This window comes from Palaemon carinicauda, chromosome 19 (genome assembly GCF_036898095.1).
Source record: "Palaemon carinicauda isolate YSFRI2023 chromosome 19, ASM3689809v2, whole genome shotgun sequence".
Taxonomy (NCBI): Eukaryota; Metazoa; Arthropoda; class Malacostraca; order Decapoda; family Palaemonidae; genus Palaemon; species Palaemon carinicauda.
Genome location: NC_090743.1, coordinates 84,860,838 through 84,872,772, shown reverse-complemented (window position 1 = coordinate 84,872,772; position 11,935 = coordinate 84,860,838). Strand labels below are relative to the sequence as shown.

Sequence of the window (11,935 nt, the reverse complement as noted above, 5' to 3'; positions counted from 1 at the left end):
GCAATTTCCGCTTAACGGCAAGAATAGAAATAGCATCACAGTAGTAGTAGGGAAGGGGATCCACCGGGTACCTAGAACGGCATCCCTTCCTTTTGCCACTCTTCCCCCTTACATCAAAGTGTTAAATCTATTCGGGGTGAAGATTGCCATGTGTCTTATCTAGAATACGTCCCCTGATATTTTACGATATCCTTTATTGGATACTCGTGCCAGGAGTTAGAATCCTGGAGATCTTTGGTTTTAATTCTATGGGAGTATCACTGTAGCAAAAATTCCTTAGAAGGCTACATATAGGAACCCTTCCATCAGGACGACATGGCCCTCTCACCCAAAAATAGATTTTTCACTTTGATCAAAATTCGTTAAGTTTGCTTGATTTTCTACATAGGGAAACTTTTTGCGATACAACGGACTATCAGCGGTACCCATCACACCTTCACCCGTATTAGTCCGTTAGTGTGAGGTTCTACTGTACTTGGATTTGTATACACATGAGAACGGGAAATTAACTGAAATGTAGTTGTATCCATAAACCACCACCCTCACATGGGGAGGGGCATTGGGGGGGAGGGAGGCAAAGGCAAAAATAGCTTAGACTTGCGGCCCCACAAGATTGAAATAATAATAATTAGCGGGTAAAGGATAAAAGCATTGACATTTTTTTTACTGCAAATTATGATTTTTGCAATTAAGCTATTAAAATCAACAAAAACAAAAATATTCCCCGACTTTTTTTCTTTTTGCAATAGAATTAATCATCCTGACAATGAAAATCATGCACTTAAAAATGTTTGCCTCTAAATATCTTCGTTTTCTTTTACATTTTCTGTTTATCCACGCTCAGATGACTGCAAATTGAAGCTCATTAAGACATACCTGAGAAATACTATGGGCCAGGAGAGACTTTCAAATTTGGCACTCCTCAGCATTGAGTCTGAAACGCTGATGGCAATGAATTTTGAAAATGTTATTCATGAAATTGCCATAAGCAAAGCGAGAAAATTAATTTGCTAAATGCTAAAAAACTGTAGCCCAACTTGGTGTGTGTATGATATAAAGTAAGAAACAGATTAAAGAGAGATTTAGATGCAAACTGGGAGAACAATTTCCCTTCAACGAGGAACCTACTGTAGCCTATACTCCATGTTGAAGGCGAGTGACAACGCCAAGGCATTCTCTCGTTAAGGGATATTACGTCTCAAGTTACAAAGGTGCTTGTATAAAGTTATTTCTTACTTTTAAAATTCACTTTGCAAGGTGAATGTCCATCTATTTACTGTGATGAATGAAATAACTTGTATACTTGTATTAGCTCACATAGGTAAGGTAAATAATACACAAGAAACTTTATCTAGTACATTAGCTTTGTTCAGTTCTAAATGCAATAGATTACAATGTATGAAGATAATGTTACAGTTTAATACAACTTAAGACTAAATTCCTTTGCTTAAGAAGATTTTAACCAATTTTAAATGTTACACTTGACGACAAAAATTCTCCGAATTCAAAAATTTGATTGACATTAAGATTTAAAAGTAGAGCTATCGTGGTAGTGTAGGGGGGATACCCTACACCGAAATAACTCGTATAGATAAAACGACATGTAGGTTCAAAATTGTTTGTAATAAATAAGTGACCTACAAAAAGATATCTTTTAAAATGGGAATATTATTAATTTACTTATATTAATCATCTGCTCATCTTTATCTATTCGTCCGTAAAGGTCCAAAATACATTTTACAGAGCGATTAGCATTTTCATAGAATTTATGTTATAGACCAAGAATATGACTTCAAATGTACTTTTGATGTTTAATTCCACAAGTGCGTAATATAAGAATTAGGTTATAGGTGAAAATACTATGGATAATACAAGGTTAACTATGTGTGAGGTTTTCCATCTATTTTGTGGCATGTCATAAGGAGGTTGGCAAGCCTTAACATTGCAAACCACCCATAAAAGGTCCATTGATTTATTAAATTGGAAAGCAATTTGTTACTCTATCGGCGGGCACCCCAATAAAAAAAATAGCAACGTACACACATCCCTTAAAAACACCAAGCGCCAACAAAGAGCCATTAATGATAGCTGTTTATTTTTCTGTTTGTTACTTTTTCTTGCTGGACCAGCCATTTAAGCACGACACGAATTCTTCTGTTTTAAAGTTATCCTGGCAACACTCATAATCGGCAGTGCAAGGACCGGACTCATACTCTCTTACCTGACAATCCTTGTTGCAAAAGTGTTCATCTATTCCAAAGGCTGCCTGAGGAGCAACGACATGTTGTCGTTTGGAACGAGAGGGTATGGCACTTCCTGTAATTAAGATAAGAAGAATTGAAAATAAGGAGTTCCTTTACTGTAATAACACTAATAAAGCACAAATGGTGCATACTGCTGATCACCCTAGTTGCACGTCACATGTACAGTATACCTAGACAAAAGGTCTAGACAGAGTAGAGTATAGGCTACAGGCTTACTACACCGTGCCTTGTAACAAAGTCTAGAGTAGGGAGTATTATCTGCAGAATTTGCCTAGTAGTACAATCACTCGCTTATGACGTTATAAGATGCACTCATAGATATCTACCATATGTGCCGTAAGATCCATATCGGCCAAGGTAACTCATGCGTAAAAAAACGCCCACATCTTATAATTGGACAGATGAGCAGTTGCTTGCATGGTAATCAATTTAAATAAATGTTGGAAGCAGTTTATCGTAAAATACATGCATACCGCTTCGAGATTTACCCAGGTTCTATTTTGATATGATACACTGAATAAATGTACATTTAAATATTATTATTTATTGGTGCATATATAGGTCACATTTATATTTATATATTTATTATCATAATCATCATTATTATTATTATTATTATTATTATTATTATTATTATTATTATTATTATTACTTGCTAGGTTACAACCCTAATTGGAAAGGCAAGATGCTATAAGCCCAGGTGCCCAAACAGGGAAAATAGCCCAGTGAAGAAAGGAGACAAGGAAAAATAAAATATTTTAAGAAAAGTAACAACATTATGATAAACATTTCCTATGTAAACTATAAAAACTTCAACAAAACAAGCGGAAGAGAAATTAGATAGAATAGTGTGTCCGAGTGCACCCTCAAGCAAGTAAACTCTAACCCAAGATAGTGGAAGACCATGGTATTGAGGCTATGGCACTACCCAAGACTAGAGAATAATGGTTTGATTTTGGTGTGTCCTTCTCCTAGAAGAACTGCTTACCATGGCTAAAGAGTCTCTTCTACCCTTACCAAGAGGAAAGTAGCCACTGAACAATTACAGTGTAGAAGTTAAACCCTTGGGTGAAGAATAATTGTTTAGCAATCTCAGTGTTGTCAAATGTATGAAGACAGAGGAGAATCTGTAAAGAATATGTCAGACTATTAGGTGTATGTGTAGGCAAAGGGAAAGTGAACCATAACCAGAGAGAAGGTTATATAGATGCATATATAACCATACATGCTACCTAAATATATGTATGATATTATTATTATTATTATTATTATTATTATTATTGGGTAAATTACAGCCCTAGTTGGAAAAGCAAGATGCTATAAGCCCAAGGACTCCAACGGGGAAAAATAGCCCAGTGAGGAAAGGAAATAAGGAAATAAATAAACGATATAAGAAGTAATGAAAGATTAAGAGGAAACAATAGCAACATTAAAACAGATATTTTATATATAAACTATCAAAAGGACTTATGTAAGCCTGTTCAACATAAAAATATTTGCTGCAACTTTGAACTTTTGAAGTTCTACTGATTCAACTACCCGATTAGGAAGATCATTCCACAACTTGGTCACAGTTGGAATAAAATTTCTTGAGTACTGTGTAGTATTAAACCTCATGATGGAAAACCACCAGACTAATAGAATTAACTGCATATATAGTATTACGAACAGGATGGAACTGTCCGGGAAAATCTGAATGTGAATGATGGTCACAATTATAAAAAATCTTATGCAACATGCATATCAAAGTAATTCAACGATGGTGCCATAGATTAATATCTAGATCAGGAATAAGAAAATTAATAGACCGTAAGTTTCTGTCCAACAAATTAAGATGAGAATCAGCAGCCGAAGACCAGATAGGAGAACAATACTCGAAACGAGGTAAAATGAAAGAATTAAAACACTTCTTCAGAATAGATTGATCACCAAAAATCTTGAAAGACTTTCTTAATAAGCCCATTTTTTTTTTTTTTTTGCAATTGAAAAAGACACAGACCTAATGTGTTTCTCAAAAGTAAATTTGCTGTCGATTGTTGTATTTCTGTTTCATGGCAGGGCAAGAGAGAACACAGAATTCGTTACTACATATATTATCTAAACTTAACTGTATGGCAGCTTAACAGAAACTAAATATACATTGTAGATTTCAGTAATAGGTAAACAGTAATAATTACAGTACTCAACAGTTTGAGTAAAAGGTACAATTATAATAAATAAATTGTTACGCATAAATAAAGTATGTAGTTATACAACTAATTACACCAAAGTGTAGTTAGTAATCACACCTAAAATTTTAAAAGAGTCATATCAAGTTAAAGAAACATTATCAATGCTGAGATCCGGATGTTGAGGAGCCACCGTCCTTGACCTACTTACAGTCATACTTTGAGTTTTGTTAGGATTCGACTTCATACCCAATAATTTGCACCATGCACTATTTTTAGCTAGATCTCTATTAAGGGATTCAGCAACACCAGATCTATATTCAGGAGATGGAACTGATGCAAAGAAAGTAGCATCATCTGCATATGCAACAATCTTGTTTTCTAGAACAGACCACATGTCATGTGTAAATAGCATGATAAATAAAGGTCCAAGAACACTGCTCTGAGGAACATCAGATATCACATTCCTATACTCACTATGGTGACCATCAACAACAACTCTGCGATATATTACTTAAAAAAAATCAATAATGATGCTAAGAAACGACCCACCCACTCCCAACTGTTTTAAGTTTAAAAACAAGGACCTCATGATTAACACAGTCAAAGACAGCCCTAAAATCAAGGCCAATCATACTAACTTTCTGACCACAATCAAGGGATTTCCAACTTTCTGTACAGCATTGGAGATTGTAAAAAGGATATTACATGCTCGAGGGCCTTTACAGAAACCAAATTGCAAGCTAGGGAACAGATGATTACCTTCAGCAAACCTATCGAGACGTTTTGCCAAAAGACGTTCAAAAACTTTAGATAATATGGGAGTTATGGAAATTGGGCGGTAATCAATTAGAATTGAGCTCCACAAACACATTTACATAGAGGAGTAACATTACCAAATCTCCAACAAGAGCTAAAAGCTCCTTTTCTTGCTAACTTGCGCAAAATAACAGATAACTTTGGAGCTAAGAAATCTGCCGTCTTTATAAAAAACAAAGAAAAAATATCATTTGGGTCTACACCTCCATAAGCACCAAGGAGATGGAAGTGATGCAAAGAAAGTAGCATCATCTGCATATGCAACAAGCTTGTTTTCTAGAACAAACCACATGTCATGTGTAAATAGTATGAAAAGTAAAGGGCCAAGAACACTACCCTGAGGAATACCAGTTATCACATTCCTATATTCACTATAGTGCCCATCAACAACAACTCTTTGTGATCTCTTACTTAAAAATTCAATAATGATGCTAAGAAACGACCCACCCACTCCCAACTGTTTGAGTTTAAAAACAAGGGCATCATGATTAACACGGTCAAAGGCAGCACTAAAATCAAGGCCAATCATACCAACTTCCTGACCACAATCAAAGGATTTCTGTACAGCATTGGAGATTCTAAGAAGGGTTTCACCTGCTCAAGGGCCTTTACGAAAACCAAATTGCAAGCTAGGGAACAGATGATTACCTTCAGCAAACCTATTGAGACGTTTTGGCAAAAAATATTCAAAAAATTTAGATAATATGGGAGTTATGGAAATTGGGCAGTAATCAGTTAGATTTGAGCTATCACAAACACATTTACGTAGTGAAGTAACATTGCCAATTCTCCAACAAGTACTAAGAGCTCCTTTTCTTGGTAACTTGCGCAAAATAACACATAACTTTGGAGCTAAGTAATCTGCCGTCTTTATAAAAAACAAAAGGAATAATACCATTTGGGTCTTCATCTCCATAAGTATCAAGGTCTATCAACAGAGCTTTAATTTCATGAGATTGAAAAGCTAAACTAGTTAGTTTAGCCTCAGGAAAACAGGAAGGCGGAAGTTCGAGTTTCTCATTACTCTGCTTGCTGTCAAACACCTGCCAAAAGGGTTGCCTTTTCCTTTGGAGAGCGGGTGACAGGGCCATCTGGTTTAAGTAAAGGGGAAACTGTTGCATCTACACCAAAGAGTGCAGATTTAAGGGTAGTCCACCACTTATGCTCCTGGATTGTACCAGAAAGAGTTTCATTTATGATTAAATTGTATTCTTTTTCAGTTGAAGCATAAACTCTCTGAGGAGCAAAAACTCTAAGCTGAGTATAGTTATTCCTGGTCAAATCTGATCTGTTACCCTTCCAAAGATGATAAGCCTCCTGCTTCTCCAAATAAGCACATCTACAATCATCATTGAACCATGGTTTGTCCTTCACTCGGTACCTTAGTACACGAGAAGGGATACTGTATGCCTATCAATCATGGTGACTAGATTCGAAGGAACTACAGAATCAACACTACTATACAATTGTGACCAATTCAATACCAAAAGATCATGCAAAATCCCATTCCAGTCTGCTTGGAATTTCATATAAATCTTACATGAGTAAGATACATTAGGGACAGGCTGCTCAGTCTTCACTGCTAATGAAATCCAGGCATGATCAAATGTCCCAACTGAAAAACCAACGTTTCTTGTTATAACGCCAGGGGAGTCAGTGTATACGAGGTTCAAGCAGTTACCAGACCTGTGAGTAGCTTCACATATAGTTTGCTCACAGCCTGATTCAGAGGCAAATTCTAAAGCTCTGAAGCCATAGCGATCGGTAGGAGAGATAGAACTTAACCACTCCCTAAGGTGAGCATTGAAATCTCCAACAAAGCCAAAGAAGCCTTTCTATCATCTTGCATCTTAGCCATAATGGTAAGAGGACAATCGAAGATAGAATCATCCATGTCAGGATTCCGGTAGATGGTACACAAATAGAAGTTGTTATGCCTGCCACAATCTTTTATTACCTGGATCTCATGACATCTACATTCATATATATACCATATGCACGTGTGTAAATATATATATATATATATATATATATATACATATATATATATATATATATATATAAATATATATATGCATATATATATATGTCTATATGTATGTATATATATACATATATATATATATATATATACATATATATATATCATATATATGTATATATATACATATATATCATATATATGTATATATATACATATATATCATATATATGTATATATATATATATATATATCATATATATGTGTATATATATATATATATATGCATATATATATATACATATATATATATATATATATATACTGTACAGATATCATTAAATATATACACACATATATGTTTTATATATACATATATAGACATATATACCAACACACACACTACACACACACACACACACACACACATATATATATATATATATATATATATATTTATATATATATATACATACATATATATATTCATATACATATATATATATATATGTGTGTGTATATATATATATATATATATATAGTTTGTGTGAATTTGTTTCCCTGTGTTTACTCTTTAATATATCACTAGTTGCTTTGACTACACCCTCCGTTTGTTGGTGCAGCCAAAGGCAGCACAAAACTGCAGCAAACTAACAATAAACAATGATGGGAACTGAATTTGTAGCGAGTGACCTTGATAAGTTCCCGTTGCAAGATGGCTGTCGTCTACATACATGAGGGCTCGGTTCATGTCACATCTATGGTATGATATCTATGGATACAACAATATATGACATATGGAGTCATAAGTAATGCATGTAATACACTTTATTGGAACTGTAATGAAGAGCATTGTCTTACCAGCAACAGCCTCCAGGCATACGAGAAACAGCAGAACCACGAGGCTTACTTGAAGGAATCTCATTGTGGTTGATGAATTCGACAGGGCCTGAAATGGGCGAATTGAATGAGGCATTCATAAGAAATTTGTAAAGGAACTTGTTAGTTGTGGGTGATGATTCATTAAAAATAGAAAGATATTGTTTGGGAAATTGTACGAGGAATTCATTAAAAACTCAATGAAGCGTTAGTTAGAAACGGAGAATTAATTTCTTAAAAATCTTAATGAGAAATTTTTTAGAAATTAAAAACTCGACGAGCAATTGTATTGAAATGAACGAGGAATTTATTAAGAACTGAAAGAGTAACTTACAATCTGATACACGAGAGTGAAATTCAATGATGATAGTTTTTAACGCATTTCTTTCTAAAATTTAACGTCTTTTTTTATTTTTATCACTGAAAGTAGACTATATTTTATCGAGTTTTGATTCGTATGATATAACGTACAGGAATAATATTGGTAAATTGAACATGCACCTTACTTACTTGGAATTCGAAATAGACACACACACACACACACACAAAATATATATATATATATATACATATATAAATATATATATATATATATATACATATACATATATACATATATATATATATATATATATATGAATATATATTTATATATATATACATATACATACATACATATATATATATATATATGAATGTATATATTTATATATATATATATAAATGTGTATATATATACATATATATATATATATATAAATATATATATATATATATATATACAAATGTGTGTATATATACATATACATATAAATGTGTATATATATATATATATATATATACATATATATATATATAGTACGAGTATATATATATATATATATATATTAGAGAATAAAATGAAAATAAAACCATACCTATTACATGGTGCAAATGTTAGTGGCAAAAACCTTGACGATTTTTATATTTCAGGATCTGGACCTCTGTACCAACCGTGTGTAACACGATTGTACATAGTTCATTTTGTGTATATATTATGCTTGTATCTTCGCTCTTCCCTCGCACAAAAAAGAACCTCAATAAACATGTCTGTTTTTCTCCTCTGTAACAGTATCTGTTTTTGAACATGAAATTTCTTGTTGCTTTGAGCTTTTGTATATAAAGGAGAGTGTTCTATAATAAACTCACTCAGTTGCTTTCAACCTGTCTTTGAGTCACAACCTTCTCTCGGCCCGTCACACCTCCAGTGCTAATTGTCAGAAGGCGATGGATCTATTAAGGAAATTGAATGTTCGGGGTCGTGTATCAAGATCTATGTAACCAAGGGTAAGTTTTTAATGTAATTTTGCAAAAAGTAGGTACAAGTTGTCAAAGGCCTCAGGCATATCCTAGGTTTGGCCATCTTTCATTACCACGTTGGCCTACTGTGGATTGGTAATGGTGGGAGACTTTTGTTAGATAGCTCACAGCAAACCAACTTAGTATGGGTGGCCATGACTAATACAGCTTTTCTGATCATGGTGATACAAAAACGTTTTCACCACGTTAAGGTATCCCCACTCAGAAACGGATATATATATATATATATATATATGTGTGTGTGTGTATATAGAATTTTGTGTCCTAAATAGTCACCTATAGACCCTTATTGGCATTAATGATAAACAACAGTTACTTATTGAGGCGTAAGAAAAATTAATACTTGCAAACAGAACACTACACTTTTTATTGGCCATTTGTGATGTGACATTCAGTTAGGCTGTTACTTAGTCTGATTGGTAAATCTTTCACTCCTATTTGTATATCACTGTTGATAATTACTTATGTAGCAAATATATGTATTTATTATTAACACTAGTAGTGATAGCAGTGGTATTAGCAGCAGCAGCAGTAGCAGTAGTAGTTATATTGTAATTAGACATTACAAGTAGCTTTTACTAATTCTATCAAAAGTATTGATATCATTGTAGTTATTGTTAATACTATGATCATCATTAACATTACTTTTATCACTTTAATGATTATTAAAACTGAATATAGACACATGCACATGTAACGTTTCCTTGCTAATTCTCTCCAGTTAACATGGAAATTTTCATAAAGAGGGAATTTTAACTATTAAGATTGAGTTAGCATATAGTACGACAAAAGTACAGAATTAGGGTACGTTACGGTACGGAAAAATAATTGATGGTACGGTACGGTATTAGGCCTATAACCAAGCGCGAAGTACGGAAAACATCCCGTGCCGCATTACCAGCATTGCATGTAAGCAAAGAAACGAATAATCTCTCTAACTCCAAACAATACATAATTTACATTATGTTTAGGGCTGGCGCTGCCATCGTTTACAGAGCCCGTGTTCGATATCGAAAACCAACCAAATGCTTCCTGGTGCTCTCCTAGGCAATCCCAGCTCTTTAATACTTCTTATCCACTCATGAATAATAAGTGAATATACTAATCACGCTCTGCAGTGCGCAATAAATTTGCAACTGAATGTTATTTTTCTACCATTATTCGCTAGTACGTGTCATCAACCATTCCCATGTTAGTACACTATGAGCTACTTTTCACTTTTACTTTAACTTGAGGCCGTTTTCCTGGTCCTATCAGCTATCACACAAGGGAGTCCTGTGCCCTACAGAACCCACAAGATTTGTTTATCGTATACATTCTTGTGTATTTAGTATATCACACAGCATATTCCATGGTTATTGTCAAATATGCATTATCGAAGCACTTAGGAGTACCGAAGTCTGACACGGTAGCGTAATCGTGTGTAAATTATCGAATAAGCGTCTGAAGTAGCGGGTTCGTCCCCAGATTCAGAAATTCGTACATTGAACTTAAGGATGAGAGTACATCTGTTATCATTATAATCTAATAGAAACAACAGAATCATACAGATAAAGTAAATCCCAGATAAATAATGTATGCTAGGCCTATATGTTAAGTTATAACCTTAAGTTGCAGCGAATCAAATACATTTAAAGCTCATTTCTTTGCAACAAATGTGCAATTTAATTTAATGTTTTAATGCTCTTTTGACAATTTTCATATGAATGATCCCTTCCTGTGTTGCTTGCTTTGGCCTGTGGTTTTTAATTATTTATAAATGCAATAGATGAAACCGTGTTTCCTTTTCCCCAAGTTCCAACGTCTATCACTTTTGTCCCTCACCATGACGGATCTTACTCTACATTAACGATAAAATGATGAACAAAGAGTAGATTCCTAGCTTCATCTAAGCAGTGTTATATTAACCCATAGCAGGGTCCCTACTAGACATATGTATTTTGTGCCTTACCGGACAATATGATGGGCTAGCCTAGACTGGGCGAAGGAATTGCAGCAAATGGGGCGAGTGAGAGTAAGAGTGGACAACCCAAGCGTCTCTGTCAGGTCTCAAGGACAGAGATAGAGCGTACCTTCGGTGTCATGCTAACGGTAGGAGAATGTGCGAATCAAGGTATACATACTGATGTGAAAGGACCCTCAATTCTTAAAAGAACGCTTACCTTAGACTACTGTAACGACAAATTGAGTAATCAGTATGAGATCTGTAGATTTTCCAGATTCTTCCCTAAAAAGGCGAAATCTAAAGTTTATAGTAAATTCGTCTTAATTCCCAAAGTTGGTCTGCGAGATTATAAAACAATTGAAGATGGTAATTCTAAAGAAGTTAGCTCTTAATTGCACATAAATCCAAAAAAAAAATATGTCAGGAGATCGGTTGACATTTCAGGCGTTGCAAGCAATTTTACTCCTATGGTTTAATATAGTAAGGATCAAAATAGAATATACATTTCTGGAGCAATGGC

The 11,935-nt window shown here is 34.2% G+C and overlaps 1 long non-coding RNA gene across 1 annotated transcript; it reads right to left on the bottom strand.

The window, feature by feature from the left end:
* Positions 1–1,360: 1,360 nt before the first annotated feature.
* On the bottom strand, positions 1,361–11,561 carry LOC137658282 (uncharacterized). Its single transcript, XR_011047308.1, has 3 exons — positions 11,422–11,561; positions 8,094–8,181; positions 1,361–2,316 (listed from the first exon to the last, which is right to left on the bottom strand). It is a non-coding gene; the product is annotated as an uncharacterized lncRNA (long non-coding RNA).
* Positions 11,562–11,935: the final 374 nt, after the last annotated feature.